Here is an 18921-nt window from a genome sequence, read left to right on the forward strand (position 1 = left end):
CTCTGGAAGCTGAGGCAGAAGGATTAAAAATTCAAAGCCAGCCTCAGCAATTTAGCAAGGCTCTGAGCAATTTAGTGAGACCCTGCCTCAAAAAAAAGGCTGGGGACATGGTTCAGTGGTTAAGCACCCCTGAGTTCAATCCCTGGTACGGAAAAGAAAGAAAGAAGGAGGAGAGAGAGGGAGGGAGGGAGGAAAAAAATAAATCTGGTTAAAAGGTTTATTTTTTTTCTTTTTTAATGAGGACTCTAGTTTCATTGCCTGTAATTCCTGTACTCAGCACACATGGAAGACCTCAGCATTGAAGAGCAGTTAGACATACACTAGTACTATGTAATGGCTGGCCTAAGAGACCTCTATCTCATGTACCTTTCTAGAAGAATGCAAAAGCTAATGGGACTGAAAACAAGTGGAGAGCCTCAGAAATGAGCTCACATGGAGTATAAAAAAAGTCTCTATTTACAGAGAAGTAAATTTTCTAGGAGATAAATGTACATAGATGTTGGATTTTTAAGAAGTTATGTATGTTAAGTAATTGCTCATACTGTGCTTCCTATGCCCCAGGCAGAGTGATCTATCTCACGTATCACAGCTAATCATCATTGCGGTCCTGTGAGGTGCACACTATTTTCATCTCTATTTTATAGAGAGTGGAATATGTTCCCCACAGTTCCTTGCACTACAATGTGAGGCTGAGCCAGGCTTTGAATGCAGATAAATTACTGTGGGGCCCTTTCTGTTAACTACTAGGACCTTGAGTTCTGGGGAAGTCAATTTCTTTATGATACCATCCTCTCTTTTCAGATGGCAACACTTGGGGAAGCTCGCCTAAGGGAAATGGAAGCTTTGCAGTCTCTTAGACTTGCCAATGAAGGGAAGTTGCTATCACCTGCCCAAGATGTGGAGATGAAAGTCTGCCTATGTCAGAAGGCCCCAGCTACCCCTATGATCCAGTGTGAACTCTGCAGGGATGCTTTCCACACTAGCTGTGTGGCGGTACCCAGTATTTCTCAAAGCCTCCGAATCTGGCTTTGTCCCCATTGTCGGAGGTCAGAGAAACCTCCATTAGACAAAATTCTTCCCTTGCTGGCCTCCCTGCAGCGAATCCGAGTTCGCCTTCCTGAGGGAGATGCACTTCGATACATGATCGAAAGAACCGTGAACTGGCAACACAGAGCCCAGCAACTTCTCTTGTCAGGGAATCTAAAATTTGTGCAAGACCGTGTGGTCTCAGGACTGTTATATAGCAGATGGCAAGCCTCAGCAGGACAGGTGTCAGAGACCAACAAGGTGAGTCTGGACTCCTCAGGTTTTGGGAATCTCTGTACCTTTCTCCTGATCCTGGTGTCAGTAGCTATGGTGTCACTGTTTGTTCCCTTGGTAATCACTTTGTGTTACCAGCACTCGTGGCACCTACAGCTTCCTACTTGAAGGATGTGCTCATCTGCCATATCCTTTTAGTTTCCTCTGCTCCTAATAGTTGTTGCCTAGGCATTCCATTTCCACAGAACACATGTTCACCTTTTCATATATACAAGTATTTTTTCCATTTATATGTCTGTTAACCCAAATGTGTATTTCATGTGTGTATATATCTTATTTAAAAAATTTTTAGTTGTTAATGGACCTTTATTTCATTAATTTGTATGTGGTACTGAGAATCGATCCCAATGCCTTGCATATGTTAAGCAAATGCTTTGCCACTGACCCGCAACCCCAGCCCATATGTGTGTATTTTAAATTATTGTTTGACTACAAATGTGGCACCTGCCCCCTTTTTCCCTCATGGAATTTGCTGAGAGTGGAAGAGCTTTTGCCTTCTGTGTATTCAGCCTTTGAGAAAGAATAATTTTTGGAAGTATTGGAGTCCTTTATTTCTTCAGTAGAAAGGCTGTGGGTTTCAATACCTTGTGCATTCTTTCTGCCAAAGCCAGATTCCCTGACCATCACTGGAAGGGGTAGGCCGTTTTCTGTCTTCCTCCATTGAAGCTGCAGGAGAAGAATGTGAAGATACCAGGAAAGCACAGTCAGAATGACAATAGTCAGTCCTTTTATAATTTGACTTTTAAATCTAGTACGTATTTCTCTATCTGAGATAATTATAGTGCTCTTGTGCCATTAAGAACAGACATGAACTAAATGAATTAAATCTTCAGCAACTTAAGGGTTAAGGAACCAAAAATGCCCTTGTCATATTTGTTTCCTTGGTTTTTGTGTTTTTATTTCTTTCCAGGCCTTAAAAATACAGTGCCTGGCATATACCAGATGATCAATTCAATACTCACTGCATAGATAAATTGGAGCTATCTATATCGTGGAATTGCTTGTGTTTTTTTTTTTTTTACACAGGGTTTGCTAGGATTATATCAGTAAAGGCAAAGGACACAACTGTTATTTATTAAATCATGGTCGAAGAAATGTTTCCCTATTTCCTTTAAATACAGGAGAAGAAGATAGGGAGGTGAATGTGAATGATTCTGACAAATTCTCCTTTGATCTGTTCAGAGCAGTACTTGACTACGTTTATTGTATTGTAATCTTCAATAAGGATAATTACATAAGGTTATATGATTGTTCTCAGAGAAAGTGGCTTATTTCCCAGTGGTCTTCTTTACCTTTCTGAATTCAGTCCAAGTAAAACTGGGAAGATTAAAGGCTTGGTCTTCCTGACAAAGAATTGTTGAGTTAGTCAGTTTAGAAACACCAGGAGACTCTTCAGTTTGGGAGAATTAGTCTTTCTTTTTCCCAGTTACCTTCCTGATAACCCAAGTTACTTTCCTTTGGTTGGTGCCAGTATTTTTAATCCTGAAAAGGCCTTGTTGTAAGATGTTTTTCTTCCATTAGGTATCTCAGCCTCCTGGTACAACCTCTTTTTCCTTGCCTGATGACTGGGAAAATAGGACCTCATATTTACACTCTCCCTTCTCTACTGGACGGAGTTGTGTCCCTCTCCATGGTTTGTGTATCATTATTATCATTACTACTACTACTACTACTACTACTACTACTACTGCTGCTCTTTTGAGGGCTGGAGAGTAACAGGTCATCTAGATATAACCAAGTCTTTTGTTGTAGAGGATCAGGTACAATAAAAAATTTTATCCTTCCATTAGGGAGGTTGAGGCAAGAAGACCGTAAGTTCAAGGCTAGCCTGGGAAACTTATTGAGACCCTGTCTCAAATAAAAAATAAAAAGGGCTAGAGATGTAGCTCAGTGGTAGGGAAAAAATAAAATGAAAATCATCTTTGAGCCCCCTTTTTTTCTCTTCCTTTTGGTACAAGCTAGCAGCTTGTTTCTGAGTTTTCTAGTAGAAGCTGTCAGGGTAGAGGTACTGTCTTTTAGGGATGGAACCCAGGATGCTCTACCACTGAGCTACATCCCAACCCCTTTATTTTTTTGCTACCCGGGATTGAACCCAGGGGCACTTAACCATTAACCACATCCCCAGCCCTTTTTAAAAATAGTTTTTTAGTTGTATATGGACACAGTATCTTTATTTTTAGTGCTGAGGATTGAATCCAGGGCCTCACACAACCCAGGCAAGTGCTCTACTACTGAATTACAATTCCAGCCCCACGCCAGTCCTTTAGAGACAGGGTATCAATGAGTTGCTTAGGGCCTCACTGAGTTGCTGAGTCTGGCTTTAAAATTTTCCTCTGTCTCAGCCTCTCTAACTACTGGGATTACAGGCTTGCACCCCATGCCCAGCCCTTTTATTTTTTTACTTGGAGACTGGGTTTCAAGTTCCTGTGGGTCTTGATGAATTGCTGAGGCTGACCTCAAACTTGGCAATCCTTCTGTCTCTGCCTTCCAAAATACTGGGATTACAGGCATGTACCACTGCACCCAGCAGAACTTCATTGTTAAATGTAGGATATGGGTTAATGTGCATTCACTAGGTAGGGAAGAGGGATAATGTTTAAGTTTTATAAGTGCGAAAGAAACAGAGAGAAAGGCCTTGTCTATTGCTTTCAGGGACAGAAAGATCAGTCCCGTACAACTAATAATTAAGCAGAAAGTATTTAAGTCAGGTGCTAAGTCATGGACTGTCTTATTAAATTACCTAAGAGATTTGTGGAGGATCTCAGAGATAATACACATTTAAAACCTACACCATCCCAATTTATTTGGAATCAAATTCAGGGCCTCATGCATGCTAGCAGATGCTGCACCACTGATTTACACCCAGCCCTTTAAAAAAATTTTCTTTTGAGACAGTCTTGCTAAGTTACCCATGCTGCTTTTGAAATTGTGATCCTTCTGCCTCAGCCTGCTGAGTAGCTAGAGTTACAGGTGTGCCCCACTATGCCTGGCCTACCTTCTTTTTCTTACTTATAAATGACAACCCCATGATTTCTGCCAAAAGCTGCAGTTGGAATCCTGAGCCTTCATCACTCCTTCTCAGTGTGCATCTAGTCTTGTGGTCAGAGCCCCTTGATCCACTCAGATTATTCATGCCCTGAGCTAGCAGCTTGTTTCTGAGTTTTCTAGTAGAGCTGTCAGGGTAGAGGTACTGTTTTTTCTGTATTAGCAATTAGCAAAGGGATGAAGTTAATACTTCTCTAGTAATAAGGAGTCTTAGGAAATCTAGTTTGGGGCTTTGGGCACATTAAGTGAACTTAGCTTGAACTGAATGCCATTTAAGGAGGATAGAGGGTGGAAGTGTTATGAAAGGCAGTCCTTCTGTAAATTTCATAGGCCTGAATGCACATGTGTGAACACTCTTTGTTGTCATCCTTTTGATTGGGTCTGGTCTTTAACAGGCATCAGTCCAGAAGTGAATGAGCTATTGATGGAAGCCCAGTTGCTCCAGGTATCCCTTCCTGAAATTCAGGAACTTTACCAGACTCTACTTGCAAAGCCAAGCCCTGCTCAGCAAACTGACCGAAACTCACCAGTTAGACCCAGCAGTGAGAAGGTGAGTGTCTGAGGCTGCTGGAGGCAGCAGAAGCACAAAGGCTTTGAGATGATATTTTTAATCCACAAAAGGGTGCCTGGTGTCTGCCTTATAGCTTGCTCTTAAGGGTGTCCGTGAGAAGGTAGGCACCAGCCACCATTTGCTACAGTTTAAGCTTATGGCCTGTGTTTGGGTCTTGTTTGAGGTGACTGTGTGAATTTCTTTTTTTTAATTTCTTTTTAGTAAGGTGTATGTTTCATCATTACCATGTGATAATAGTGAGAGTTAGTGTTTTTTTTTTTTGTCCTATCACAGAAATACTAAGAGGTGAAAATATAATTATAGCTGAGAGGGCTTTTAATTATAACAATTTCAAAAATCAAAGATAATTCCAGAGTCAACATTGAACAAATGCTTTTGTTACTCCCTGAACAAGGCAGCTGGTGTGAAGATTGAGGATGCTCATCTTGAATGCTGGCTGACTTGAAGGGTTCTCTACACTGTCCTATTTCTTAGCCTAGTTAAGGGCACTATTTCTGCTTCCTTCTAGTGAACTAACTGACCTGGCACTTCAGGCCCCTGAAAATAGTCAGGATAGAAACTTACCAGGAAGACTGAAGCCATATTAGGGAAGAATCTCATGAAAGATAATACAGGGGCTAATACCAGCATTTAGGATTTATTTTTCATTATGATAGCAAATAACCATTATTATTATTTAATACTTTTATTAGTTGTTGGCGGACCTTTATTTTATTTATTTATATGTGGTGCTGAGAATCAAACCCAGTGCCTCACAGATGCTAGGCAAGTGCTCTACCACTGAGCCACAATCCCAGCCCCTAGCACCATTATTGTGTTCAGATAATGTTTCTATGAGGGGTAGGGGTGTATGATTTTAAAGAAGGAACTAATAGCCTGGTTCCTTAGAAGCCAGCAGATCAAAGGGTAGACATAAACACCCAGATAGAAACTATGTAAGTGGCCAGTCACTCCCTGATTTGATGAAAAGAATCTTTGGAAGGATCTTGCATCTCCTGGTGCTGGTTGAGTAATTTAAGGCAAATCATTATTTTTTCCTAGTCTTCTTTGTAGCACTAACAAAAAGGAAGGAAGGAAGTTAAAGTCAAATGGTTGTCCATAGAATTGGAGGGGAAAGGTGGTGGTGATGTTTAGGATGCAGGATATTCACCAGGGGAATAATTCGTTTTTTTATTCACCTATTTTCCCTTTCTGTGGTCCTGGGGATTGAATCTGGGGCCTTGCACATTTCAGGCAGGTGCTCAACTGCAGAGCTACATCCTCACCCCTTTTTATTTTGAGACAAATACTTACTAAGTTGTCCAGACTGGTATTGAACTTGTGTTCCTTCTGCCTCAGCCTCCTAAGTAGCTGGGATTACAGGTGTGTGCCACCATGCCAGGCTCATTCGCCCATTTCCTTTAGCTTCACTAATTTTAGTAGTAGGAAAACTGTAGGCTAAAATTGAATTTGCTCATCTTCCACCCAGAATGATTGCTGTCGAGGAGAGATGGAATCAACAATCTTGAGAGGAAACTGAAGAGACGCCTGGAGAGAGAAGGCCTCTCCAGTGAACGGTGGGATCGAGTTAAAAAAATGAGGATGCCCAAAAAGAAGAAAATCTAACTGAGCCACCCTAAGGACATGAACAATTTCAAGTTAGAGAGAGAGAGTGTAGCTATGAGTTAGTTCGTTCTGCTGAAACTCATTCCCTGCCCTCAGACATGTCCTATTCGGAACAGGAAGACTCTGAGGATGAAGATGCCATCTGTCCAGCTGCGAGCTGCCTGCAGCCAGAAGGAGATGAGGTCAGTGAGGTTTGGGCCGTAGAGGACGTGCTTTCCCTTAACTCAGAAACCCTGTAAGCTAGACCTCATCTCGCTGGGGCTTTCTCTTCTGCTTATCTGCTTTGAGCTGATCTGAATGGATTGCTCAGTCCTCCCCCCACTGATATTTCTGCTCTTACCATCCTTCCTGGTTCTCCTCCCTTCTCTTGAAGAAACTCTCTTTCTTCCCTTTTTCCTTTTCTTGCTCCTCCAGCTTTCACCGTCCCAGCGCTAAGAAGGTGGGAGGGATGCTGATGTAATGCCCTTTTGCTTACTGTCACAGGGCAGCACTGTCTTAACCCCAAAGCAGTCACGACTTGAAGATGACTTTGACTCGGTTGCTTTGGCTGGTGGGCCAGCTACACTCGTTTGGTCCCAGTGGTGGGACGGTGGCTGTTAATGGCAAATGGCCTGAATATCTTGAGGCTGGCCTGCCCAATTTTGAATGGCATTCTTTCCTCTGAACACCCCATCTTCCTCCTCTTTGTAACCAGGTGGACTGGGTCCAGTGTGATGGCAGCTGCAATCCGTGGTTTCATCAGGTCTGTGTTGGTGTTTCTCCAGAGATGGCAGAGAAAGAAGACTACATCTGTGTGCGCTGTACTGGGAAGGACGCACCAAGCTGGAAGTAAAAACAAAACAAACACCCCCACTTAATGTAATTCAGGACTCCAACCAAGAAGATTTCCTCAAATCTCAGCAAAGCTACAGGACTGGTGTTCAAGCCAGTCTGTACATGGTGCTATTTCTATTCCTCATGGGATCATTTTTCCAGAACTCTTTGAAAAAAAGAAAAAACAACTAAAAATTTTTTTGACACTTTTTGTATTTTTTTCCTTAAGAGCTGTTTGTGGTTGTTGAGGTTTGAAACGCTGACTGTTTTTTGCAGGGGTTACCACCAATTTGGAAGGCATTGAAGCTTGCACCTTTTCATGTACAGCATTGAAATTGTACCTCTGTCTGGGATTTACCGGATTAAGACCCAACTCAGTTTCAGTGCCCAGAGAGGCACCAGAAATTCCAGTAAATCCTCATTTGAGGAATCCTTCTCTTGTTTACTCTGTTACCACATTGGGGATTTTAAGTTTTTCCACTTTTGGGATTTTTGTTTGTTTCTTCCTTTCTTTATCCACTTTTCTTTTTTCTGGTAGACTAGGTTTATTTATCTGAGCAGTAACTTCTATGTTGGTTTCAGGGCTGGAATTAAAACAAAACAAAACAAACTCCTGAACAGTGTGTTGGTGCTTTAGCATTTGGTTGATGTACAGAACGCAAATGTCTAGTTTCTAGTGTCACTGATGAACTAGTGATGTAGAAAAGAGACTGCTCTGTAAGTAATTGCCACAGCTGTATTTTGGCTTTCTCCCTGCCCATTCCTCCCTCCCCTATTTTTTGTTAGCTTGTATCAAATGTTGCAGTTTATATTGTGGAATAAATCCTTGGTCCTAATACTACACTATATGCTGGTTATTTAGAGTCATTAGAACAGCTTCCTTTGCTCCTCTGCCTTGTGGGCTTGCAGAACCAGAAGGGGTCGCTTGCCTTGACTTCTGCCCAGCCAGGCTATGGTGGCAGTGAGTGTATGCCTGCGAACAACATGGGGGTTTCCTCTTTCGCATCCTGCTCTTTTTTGGTGGGTCATATGCCTCCAGGCCCCACTAAAAGAACCCCTCAGTCTTTGAAGACAAGAACCTGTCTTTAAAGCCATGCTCTATTTTAATAAACACTTCAGAATGTTGGTGAGTCAACCCTCAAGTCAGCCCTCCTTGTGGAAATGACACCTATTATATTTCAGTTGACAGGGAAACTTGATTTAGGGTTAAGATATTGGAAGGAAATCTAAGGAAGTTTCATCCTCATAGAGGGTTGGGTTTAGCGTGAGGGCTGAAGGGAAACTTGTGAACGCCCAGGCTCTGCCTTCCTGGTTTCCTTCCTGTCCCTTTCTAACTCTGGATCTGGAGCTGGATGGTTATGGGGCGTGGACTGCCACATCTGTTTCCCTCCTTTTCTTTTGAAAGAGCTCTCCTCTGCAGTGGAGAGGGCATCCTGGTCAACAGAAGAAACTGTTGCTCACTCTTCCTCTCCTCTTTCTCCCATATTCTATAGCCATAAACCTGCAGACGTAAAACTCTAGTGGGTCTTTAATAAAATAAAACAACAAAAAGCAGTTTGTGATGTAGCAGAGATTTAAATGTACTACCCCCTTTTATGCAATTCAAATAATTAAATCTCTTTAAGAATGACTTCTAGTCAGTTTTCCTGCAGTTATTGTGATGTCTCTCCTTGTCTCATGGGGGTTATGGGGCCAAAAGAAATGCATAGCTTCCAGTGCACAATCTGGAATAACAGTGGTTTGGCCTTTTTAGTATCCAAATTCTTAACCCCACCTCACCCCACCCCTGGTGTTGGAACAAGATACCAGCTGACCCAGTCCTCACCTTCCACTGAGAAAGAAAGCTTGAAAGAGGACAAGCTTGGGCTCGGGAGTAGCTCGTGCACAGGACCCTGGGTTTCACCCCCAGCGTTGCAAGGGGCAAAGAAGACTGCTGCTAAAATAAAGCCTTTGCCTTTAGAGAGCTCTCACCCATGTTGTACAAGACACCCGCACCCCTCCCTGCCATCCAACCCCAATAGTCTTTCTTCATCTGTAAGTTGTGCACAATCTCCAACAATAGCCTCTTTGGTGAGGTATTATCTTCATCTCTGAGGGGGAAAGATAGGCAGGTGTGTATTTGAGTCACCCCTCCCCCAGGTGGGAACCACTGATCATTTTTTTTTAAACATGTGCTGAAGCTAGAGATATAGACAGCATCGGTTGCCTACAGTTATACTGCCAGTAAATGACAATGCCTGGCATTTTCTTTCAGTTCTGCTGTCTTGCACGCTATCAAACACTGTAAATGAACAGAGCACGTTTTTGCTTCCATTGCGTACCCAATGTGACCACAGACTAATTTTTGTTATCTAAAAACTGGCCTGGACTCCAGAGAAACCTCTGACCTTACTGGAAATATGAGGAAGATACACACCAACTGATACTTGAGTTTCCATCTCAGTAGTTCTGCAGCCCCCTGATCTCAGAGAGAAGGATTGAGGGAGGTAGAGCCTGAGCCAGGAGGAACTCATTGGTGAAGAGCAAGTCCGGGGACGTCGCCAGCAAAGGGTAGATGAGGAGTGCTGCCACTTCACCTGTGAAGTGGTTGCTTTTTCTTCCAGATCTCCTTTTTTTCTTTTCCCTACCCTGACTGATAGCAGGGATTAAACCCAGGGGTGTTATGCCACTGAACTGTGTCCCTAGCCTTTTTTATTTCTATTTATTTTTTGCAGTATTGTGGATTGAATCCAGGGGCGATCTGCTACTGAGCTTACATCCCCAGACCCCCCCTCGCCCCCCCGCCCCAATCCACTTTTGGTACTAGGTATTGAACCCAGGAACACTTTAACCACTGAGCCACATCCCAGCCACTTTTTTTTTTTACTTTGAGACATGGTCTTGCTAAGTTGCTGAGGCTGGCCTCAAACTTGTAATCCTCCTGCCTCAACCTCCCAAGTAGCTGGGAAAAAAGTCATGTGCCACTGTGCCTCACTTAAGGGATTTCTTATATTAAATAAATGGCTTTCTTAAAAAAGCCTCCAGCCTGGCGGAAAAATAAAGACTGTGTCATTTGGACTAGCTGTAAGAGAGGTTAACATCTTTATCACCAACTTCCTAGGTCCTCTAAGAGGTAGGATTCACTTTTCTGTCTCAAGGTGAATGAACCTAAAGCAGAGGTGCCACTTTGGGCAGTGGAGGTGGGTACAGACTTGTTACCCTATTTCATTCTGCCATGCAGAGCTTAAGAAAATAAGATGTGAAGGTCTTGAGGCTTTGAATCTTCAGTAATGAGATGCACCTGATTTGCCATTATACCCACCATAAAAAGCAACACAAGCTTTTGGGTATCAGTGGAAGATAAACTTGAGAACGGAGCAGATGCCAACTTGAAAGGAGCTAAAACTTGGCATTTATGTACCATTGTGTAGTGGATCTCTGCCCCCACCTCTTGCCCTCCACCCCCATGGTTTTTTTCCCCCCTCTGATATTTGGCAGTCCATTAAGACCTGCTTCTAGCTTGAAATAAGCCTTGATTGGTGTTTAGTGCCCACAGGTGTCTTTGTGGGTTCAACCTTCCTAGGTTTCAACTCAATCTGGAATGGATCACAGGTGCTATATTCCTGTAATAGGAAATGGAATTACTGAGTATTTTGAGTCTGCCTGTATGCCAGGCATTGAACCCGAGCTGTTCACTCAGTACAGGCTTACTTACATGTGCTAGAGGTCAGCCTATATTACGTTGGCTTTTCCCTGCTGTGATGCTGTGTAAAACTGAATTCCCTCCTGAGGAAATGCTGCCTGTTGGGAGGAAGATCTGAGGAAAGCAGTGAAGATCTCAGTGTCGAATCCTTTAAGGACCGGGGTCCTTCCTCAATTAGTGTCTAAGAAACACCTGAGCGATGGCTTCATCTTTGATGGCTCTCTGTTCCCAGTCCTCTGCACGTGGCTTTTTAAGCCTCTTCACATGAGAGGTTTCATGTATAACTTGTGTACTAGAAATGTTATTGAAAGTTGCCTAAACAAAAAATTGTATAAAGCAATACTGTTGTAAATCTATTTTTAAGGCATAAACAATTTGTAAAGTATATATTTCACTTTGAAATTTATGTAAACAAATTTTCATGTTTAAATACTGCTGACATTGGAATGCACCTGTACATTTTCCTTAGTATAAGTGGAATATATAGAGAGCCAACAACAGAATGGATAATCCAGCTCCCTGTTTTAGTTTGGGGTTAATTACATAAGGTGAAGGGCTGTGATCTGGTGAGTTTGAGTGTGTTTTTAATTTTCAGGATAACCTACTGCTTACCAAAGTGGAATTGGAATGGTGAGATCATTTGATCTGTTCAGGTGAGTGGAGGCCAAAGGACTATTCTTTTTGCTTTCCCTTCAGAAGGAACAGACATTTTTTAAAAAAAAAATTGCCCTTCTGGGTCTGGGATACCGTTCAGTGGTGGAGCACTTGCCCAAAATGCAGGAGAACATGAGTCAATCCCAGCACCCCCCCCCAAAAAAAAAGCCTTTCCAAGGAAACATTATTTGCTGTTTTAGGATACACCAAAAATTTCAGCTCCTGGCAAACTTTCTTGGCTAGAAGCTGCTGTTCTCTGCCCCACTCGTAAATCCCAAGGATTCAGGAGGCTGAGGCAAAAGGATTGCAAGTTTAAGGCTAGCCTTTGCAACTTGATAATACCTTCAGTAACTTGGCAAGACCCTGTCTTAAAGTCTAAAAAGGACTGGTTGATATATTTAGATAATATAGCACCCCTGCCTGGTTCAATCCCCAGTACTGCAAAAATAAAGGATGAAAAATACTCAGTTAAATTTTAAAACAATTTTAGTTTGTGGATGAGGACCTGAGCAGACTTAAGTGCTCAGCAGGCCAAGACTGAATGCACATGTTAGAGAAGGAATGTAGAAATAGGATTGGGGTCAATCTATAATTTTAAATCATGTGGTTCAGTGTTTGTAAAAATGTTCTAAGCTCCCAGGAGACAACTGCCATTACAGATGAGGCAACTCCTCTGCAGCAGCTGTGATGCATTGGTAGTTAGTCTGCTTGGAATTGTGTTCTTCAAAGCTGGTCTACAATTCCTGAGGATCACCTTTCAGGGTGTATGTGGCAAAGAGCCTGATTTCCCTATTTCACAGGTCTGAAAACTGAAAGACGGTAACTTGCCAAGATAGGAGATATGAACTTTGGGCATAAGATGAGACTGATGTAGGCACCCTATTCTAAGGGCAGAGCCTGTTGCTCTGATTTGCAGGTTCCTTTCCACAACTTTCTACAGGTTTCAGAGAACCAAGAATATGGGCACTCAGGTGGGTGATCTTGCTTCCTTTCTAAGTCTTCCACCTTCCCCTTTCTCCCAGCCTGAAGGGAATAGAGTGGACAGATGTGACTCAGGATTTAACCTCCAACCACTGGATTCTTAGTTGTGGCCCTGGTTGGGAGGTGCTTTTGTGTTTTAGAGATGTCTGAAAACTAGCAGCCACATTTAGCATTTAACACTAGAACGACACCACCCCCCACTCGCCTCCGTAGGCCCAATACCCTACTTCCTTTTCCCTACTGAGACTGAGAACACATAGTCAGTACAGGGTGTTTCATAACTAACCCCACTAGATACTGCTGGTATTCTCAGGCAGTTTCACAAGGGAAAGCAGACCCTGGGCACAAGTTCCTGGACTTTGTTCATTTCCTTGCTCTCTCCATTTCTATCCCCCACCCCCATACCACCCACTGCTCAAAGAAGCTCCTCCAGGATCCTAGAGGACTATAGAAGCGCTGTCCAGAAAGCAAATCAGAGGAGGATTTGGAGGTGATGTGCCTGGGTGTCCAAGCTCCCAGCTCGGTGATGATTTTCCACTGATTGAGCACACCCTCTTTGAGCCACTGCTAGACTTAAGGAGCTGCCACTCCTGGCGTGGCCACCAGATGGCACTATTTGCTTTCTATAAGTGCCATGGATCCTCTGGCCTTGTCCATGTAGGTTGGTCCTGTTCAGGTTGGTCACAAGGAGATAAACAAACTAGAGTGAGTTTAGGCAAACTTCAATATGATTATTAGGGCTTTTAAGGCTCCAGCCATTTTTAGTTTTTTGATTTTTCAGCAATACACCACTGAGCTACCTCCAAATCCTTTAAAAAAATGTTTAAATTTTTATTTTAAAACAGTCATGCTAAATTGCTTAGGCTGACCTCAATTTTGTGATTGTCCTGCTTCAGTCTCCTGAGTAGCTGGGATTATAGTTGTGTGTCACCAGGCCCAGCTGGGTTCCAGCCCTATCTAGCAGAGAAAGCCATTGGGTCTCTATACATTGCTTTCCTCCCAAATCAGTCTTTTTATTGGGGTGGGGGTGTGTGTTGGGGATTGAGCCATGGGGCCCTTTTGAGTTACATTTTCACTAAATTGCTGAGGCTTGGCTTGATCATATGATTCACCTACCTCAGCTTCCAAGTCTGTGGGGTTATAGGCCTGTGCCACCATGCAGGGCCAAAGTGTCTTTGGATAGGTTTGTTTTTCAATTCAAGGGAAAATAAGGTCGAGGCCCTCTTTTTTTGTTAGCCTGTTTTGCTTTTGGTACTAGGAATTGAACCTATGGAGACTTAATCACTGAGCTGCAACCTCAGCCCTTTTTACTTTGAGACAGAACCTCACTAAAGTTGCTGAGACGAACTTTGAACTTGTGATCCTCCTGCCTCAGATACTATTCCTAGGACTTTGTGTATATTTAATCCTTGAAACACAAGGTAATATTTCCCTGTAGGTAAGGATGGAATTTCGATGCATAATTGTGCCCTTAAGTATTAGCTTTAGAGTTTAGGAGCATGTATGTACTTGTTCCATGTCTGCCAGATCCTCAGTGGAGGGAAGTACAGGGTTCAGAAGGGAAGAAATGCTCAATGTTGGTGCTTTTTGCCTGGAAAGACCATAGTCTATTTTCTAGTCTGAACTAGAAACTGTGGCAATCACAGCTTTCTTGCTTCTAATATTAACCTCATGCACTGAAACCATGAGGGTGTGGGGAGAAGGGGTATTAGAAGATTGGGTGTTTTTCAGACTGTGAAGCTAAAGCCACCAGGAACTTCTAATAAACAACAGAAGAGGGCAGCAGAGGACCAAGACTAAACTGCTCTCCCATCCTATTTCCCAGACCTGAGCTAGGCCTTGTAGAGAGAAACACTTAGGTACCCAAGGTCACTCTGCATTCGTTTACATCTACATGGCCAACCCTAAGCCAGAGGTAAGGATCTGTCTTCTGCAATGTGTAGTCTTTCAGTTCATCATCTAAATCTAACTTGCTTGCTGTTTGGGAGAAGATTGGTTATTGACCTAAAACCGAAGCTCTGAATCCTTGTTCTCTCAGTTGATTGATAGGAGGCAAGCCCTAAGCTAGTGATGATCTCAATGAATTGCCCAGCACATTGAGCACCTATCTCCTATATTCGTAGCCCTGCACTGGGTTTTATAGATTCATGACCTTAAGGAATATAAGTCCTGTGTTCAAAGGAACTCAAAGTTGAGTGCAGGAGGGAACTAAGAAAACAGATCATTCTAGTTTCTTGTTCTCCTGGGAATACGTAATTGTAGTAGAACTAGAGAAGAAAAATAAGACTGGCTATGAGATCCCCAGTGTCATTTGGGCCCTATTTCCCCTCTCCCTAAATGTTTGGCTTGATTGCCACTCCCTTAAGTGGTACCTAAGATCAGCCAGAGGCACTGATGGCAAATTGTTCCAGTAAAGGCTTTGGCCCAGGAGGACCTTTGGGTATTGAGTCTGGGAACAAATTTTGGATATGTGAGTGGAGAAGAACCAAATGAAATGGTCCTAGGAGTCTGTGTTCAGTATCTTTAGGGAATGACCAGAAGAAGGTGTGTGTTTAGGGAAAGGTGAGGAAGAGGCATTTCAAATGACACCCATAACCGTGAAAAATGGTAAAACTAGCACAATGCCTAATGCAGGCTCAATCTTTACCATATCCCAGCGGGGTCAGTATTATCATGCCCACTTTACAGATAAGAAACTTGAATTCAGAGAAGTAAAAGGCCATCTAGCTGGTACGTAGAGGAACTAGAATTTGAACCCAGAGTCTGAACCTCAAAAGCAAAATGAAAACCCTCTGAGTACCCCTGAGCCTCGCCTCTGCGGCATGTGGCTCTCCAAAGCAATAAGCCATTCCTAAACACTCCCCAACACAGCTACTAACTCCCCATAGGCTGTGAGTTTCTTGTTCTACCCCAGGTTTGGTGAGGCTTATGAAAGCCTCATTTCAGAAAACCCAGTGAACATTCTTTTTTACTAAACGGGTAATTGAGCCACGTTGGAAACGCATTCAGCAGCCTCTTTAAGGTTCCGGTGCCTGCTACACGCAGGAGATAGGTGTGCAGGTCTATGCTGGGACCTTGCCCTCAGGAACTTGCTGGCAGGTGGGTGGCAGCTCCACCACAGCCCTCAGCCTCCAGCCACTGTGAGCAAAGTCACCTCAATTGGGACTGAGGCCAGGCATATTCATTGTTCTTGGCAAAAAGAGCAAGTCAGTCCCAGAAAGCTCAGACCTTTAGAGATGGAATTGCATAAGTAAAAGTGGAAAATCTCAAGGTGACTGGCCTGACTGGAAGAAGAGAACCTCAGGCCTGAGGCAAGCTTCTCTTGTGTCAGACACTTACCAGGTGAAGCACGCACTCAGTGCTCTGAACCCAGGTAGCCAAGCCCACAGACTGCCATGCTGGTGGGTCTTAGCTGCACACACAGGGCAATCATTCATGCAGAAAGGAGGACATATCTGATGCCATGTCCTCTGTGTGTGTGGGGGGGTCTAGCTCAGGGCATTCAATGGTCTTCAAACCTTCCCCCAGCCAGGCCACTGAGAATGAGGTGGTAAGCAGATTTCTAGACTCACTGGGTTTCCTTGGGAAAGTCACTCAGCCTCTCCGAGGCAAATGATGTGGGGAATCTCCAGTTGCTGGCCTTCTGGAGCTAAGGAATAAGTTACCATAATGCCCAACATTCATTCAGCTCTTGCTACAACATCTACCACCATGTTGGATACTTAAGAGTTATCGGTTGATTATGAGGTATCCCCCCAATTTCCCGTTAATGTAGGAATGTTCGGAGACGAAATGATTACGTTATGAGAGCTGTAATCAAATTAGGGATTCATTCATTTAATGAATAATTTGATTTTTTTATTGGTACTGGGGGTTGAATTGGGGCATTTTACCACTGAACTACATTCTGAATCATTTATTTATTTATTTAAAGACAGGGTCTCACTAAGTTGATAAGGCTGGCTTCAAACTTGCCATTCTCCTGACTTAGCCTCCCAAGTCACTGGGATTATAGGTGTGTGCATCACATCTGGCTTTGATGAATAGTTTGTTTCCCCCACCACACAGTTTTTATTATTATATTATAGTTGTACATAATGACGGGATTTGTTGTTACATATTCATAATCCATGCACATAATTTAGCAATACAATTTGGCCAATATCACTCCCCAGCTCTTTCCCTACTCACCCCATGGTTCCTTTTCTCTACTGATCTCCCTTTGATTTTCATGAGATCTGCCTCCACCTTTCCTTTCATTTTTTTCTCTCTAGCTTCTGCATATGAGAGAAAAAAAATATGACCGTTAACTTTTTTAGTTGACTTATTTTGCTTAACATAATGGTCCCAAATTCCATCCATTTTGCTGCAAATGACATAATTTCATGCTTCTTTATGGCTGAATAAAACTCCATTGTGTATGTATAACACATTTTTGTTATCCATTCATCCATTGAGGGGCACCTAGTCTGGTTTCATGGTTTGGCTATTGTGCATTGTGCTGCTATAAACATGGGTATGCATGTGTCACTGCAGTAAGATGACTAATTCTTCAGGATAAATACCAAAGAACTGTATAGCTGGATCTTGTGGTGGTTCCATGCCTAATCTTTTGAGGAACCTCCATACTGATTTCCATAGTGGTTGTACTAATTTACAATTCCCACTAACAGTGTAAAAGTTACATTTTCTCCACATCCTCTCCAGCACTTATTATTATTTGTGTTCTTAATGGCTGCCATTCTGACTGTTGTGAGATGAAATCTCAGAATAGTTTGATTGTTGATGATGTTGAACATTTTTTTATTTGCATTTCTTCTTTTGATAAATGTCTGTTTAATTAATTTGCCCATTTATTAATCGGATTATTTGGCATTTTGGCATAAAAATTATTGAGTTCTGTATATATTCTAGATATTAATCCTCTGTCAGAGGAGTAGCAAGCAAAGATTTCTCTCCCATTCTGTGGGCTATCTCTTCACATTCCTAATTGTTTCCTCAGCTATGCAGAAGCTTTTTAATTTGATGTCATCCCATATATTAACTCTCAGCATTATTCCTGAGCTTTAGGGTCCTGTTGAGAAAGTTGTTTACTGTGTCTATATGCTGAAGTATTGACCCTATGTTTTCTTCTCAGAGTTGCATAATTTTTGGTCTAATTTCTAGGTCTTTGATCCATTTTTAGTTGATTTTTGTGCAGGCTGAGAGATAAGGATAGAGTTTCATTAACCATTTTTCCCAGAACCATTCGTTAAAAAGGTTGTCTTATCTCCAATGTATGTTTTTGGCCCCTTTGTCAAGAATCAGACGACCGTAAAATAGTCTATGCATCTGTTTTTATGCCAGTACCATGCATTTTTTTTTCTTTTTTGGCTCTGGTCTTTTTTTCCCCCTTTTGGAACTGGGGTTGAACCCAGGGCTTCACAGATGTGAGGCAAGCACTTTGCCACTGAGCTACATACATCCCAGCCCAACAGGCAGAGTGTTTTTTGTTTTGTTTTGTTTTGTTTTTAACTATAGCTCTGTAGTATAATTTAAAGTCAGGTATTGCCTCCAGCATTTTTTTTTTTTGTCTTAGAATTGCTTTGGATATTCAGGATCTCTTAGTCTTCCAAATGACATTTAGGACTGTTTTTTTATAGTTCTGTAAAGAATGTCATTGGTATTTGGATGGGGATTGCATTGAATCTGTATATTGCTTTTGGTAGTATGGCCATTTTAACAATATTAATTCTGCCATTTTAACAATATTCTGCCTATCCATGAACATGGGAGGTCTTTCCATCTTTTGAGGTCTTCTTTAGTTTCTTTTTTTCAATATTCTATAGTTTTTGTTGTAGAGACCTTTTACCTCCTTGGTTAGATTCATTCCTAGTTTTTTTGTTTGTTTGTTTAGGCTATTGGGAATGGAATTGTTTTCCTGATTTCTTTCTCAGCCAATTCATTATTGGTATATGATGGATAATTTGAATGGACAAACTGGGTGGCTTCTGTATGCGGTAGAGCATATGGCTAGAGCAGGTGGTGTCATTGGGTGCGTACCTTGGGATTACGCATTTTGTCCCTGGCTCCTCCTGCACTCTCTGCTTCTTGTCTGTCTGGGCTGAATAGTTTTCCTCCTCTATGCTCTTCTGCCATGATGTACTGCCTGACCTTGGACCTAGAGCAATGGATTTGGCCAACAAGAACCGAACCTCTGAAACCATGAGCCAAAATAAACTTTTCCTCCTCTTAAGTTGTTCTTGTCAGT

The 18921-nt window shown here is 42.4% G+C and overlaps 1 pseudogene; it reads left to right on the forward strand.

The window, feature by feature from the left end:
* LOC143388925 (lysine-specific demethylase 5B-like) overlaps positions 1 to 7373 on the forward strand; it is a 59204-nt pseudogene extending 51831 nt beyond the window's left edge.
* Positions 7374 to 18921: the final 11548 nt, after the last annotated feature.

Source organism: Callospermophilus lateralis, unplaced genomic scaffold, assembly GCF_048772815.1.
Source record: "Callospermophilus lateralis isolate mCalLat2 unplaced genomic scaffold, mCalLat2.hap1 Scaffold_45, whole genome shotgun sequence".
Lineage (NCBI taxonomy): Eukaryota > Metazoa > Chordata > Mammalia > Rodentia > Sciuridae > Callospermophilus > Callospermophilus lateralis.